Raw genomic sequence first — 1,624 nt, 5'->3', positions numbered from 1 at the left:
GAAGCCCAGTGGTTGGTGCAGGCCGACTGACCCGTATGGTGGATGGAGTGAGGAAGCCCCGTGGTTGGTGCAGGCCGACTGACCCCTATGGTGGATGGAATGAGGAAGCCCAGTGGTTGGTGCAGGCTGACTGACCCATATGGTGGATGGAATGAGGAAGCCCAGTGGTTGGTGCAGGCCGACTGACCCGTATGGTGGATGGAGTGAGGAAGCCCAGTGGTTGGTGCAGGCCGACTGACCCGTATGGTGGATGGAGTGAGGAAGCCCCGTGGTTGGTGCAGGCCGACTGACCCCTATGGTGGATGGAATGAGGAAGCCCAGTGGTTGGTGCAGGCCGACTGACCCATATGGTGGATGGAATGAGGAAGCCCAGTGGTTGGTGCAGGCCGACTGACCCGTATGGTGGATGGAGTGAGGAAGCCCAGTGGTTGGTGCAGGCTGACTGACCCCTATGGTGGATGGAATGAGGAAGCCCAGTGGTTGATGCAGGCAGACTGACCCCTATGGTGGATGGAGTGAGGAAGCCCAGTCCATCCAGTATTTTGTTTTTTGAAGAACATGCGTATATTTGGGTTATGTGAGATATCCTGTAAGAGCCTTCGTGCCCAAACCCCCTGCAGTGTGATAAATGTAAACTGTTTGGACATGTCAAGTGTATGTAGATGGGAGGAGCATGCACCAGAATTCATGAAGTGCCCTGTTAGATTGAAGGAGACCGAGGTGGCAAGAATTAGTCCAGCGAGTCTCCTATCCGGAGGTGGTCAGAAGAGTGGAAGAAGGGAGTAATGTTGAAGAAACCATGGTAGTTGAATCAGAGACTGTCGTGGAAATATTGAATCACTTCCACTTTCAGATAACACACATGGTCACTCCCCTCTATGTAGATGATTAACACCCCTTGGCCTCTTGCCACCATTATCTTTCTGTCTCAATTCATGCTTGTTTACAGATTATATTGGTGGTGTAACCATAGCAACGATACAAAAAAACAAGACACACGTAATGCAGGTGTCTGTCTAATGATACTCATAGGATTTTTTTTTTTTTTACATGTCTAGTGATTAACTCCATGTTGACCCAGCTCTGTTCAACTGAGTGCAGCCTTTATTCTGCTTGCACATGTCTATTAATGAACCTTATGTTGATTCTGCTTACTACTTCTGGGAGAACAGTCTAGATACTGGGAAATCACCCATAGTCGTGAATTTTCTCCTGCGGATCCTGACACAATGCATGTTAAAAAAAAAAGTGGACTTTATATTGTTTATTGCATTGGTTTTAAACTGTACAGCGCAAACAAATAAGGAATCTGAGAAAACAGGCATTGTGAGTGCGGCTGAATGTTTTTAAAATGTTTTTTACAGCAGAGGTATTACAAGGAATCTTGTCTATGAATGCTCGGTCTACACAGGCCCCTGAGCCTGTGTAGGGATGTGATTTGTTTTATCGCTGAAGGAGTGGGGTGGGGATTTTTTTTTTTTATAAATGTTATTTTTGTATTGTATATGATGGTGATATTATAACCCTCCTTTCCCGCAATGGATTTTATTTTTCTTCCGTTCACTACCAGTACAGTAGGTGGCGGCTATAAACCAAATAGGTGTAGTCTGCCGTAAAAGAACAA

The sequence above is a fragment of the Oncorhynchus clarkii genome, chromosome 20 (genome assembly GCF_045791955.1).
Source record: "Oncorhynchus clarkii lewisi isolate Uvic-CL-2024 chromosome 20, UVic_Ocla_1.0, whole genome shotgun sequence".
NCBI classification, from domain to species: Eukaryota; Metazoa; Chordata; class Actinopteri; order Salmoniformes; family Salmonidae; genus Oncorhynchus; species Oncorhynchus clarkii.
This window is presented reverse-complemented; position numbering follows the sequence as displayed.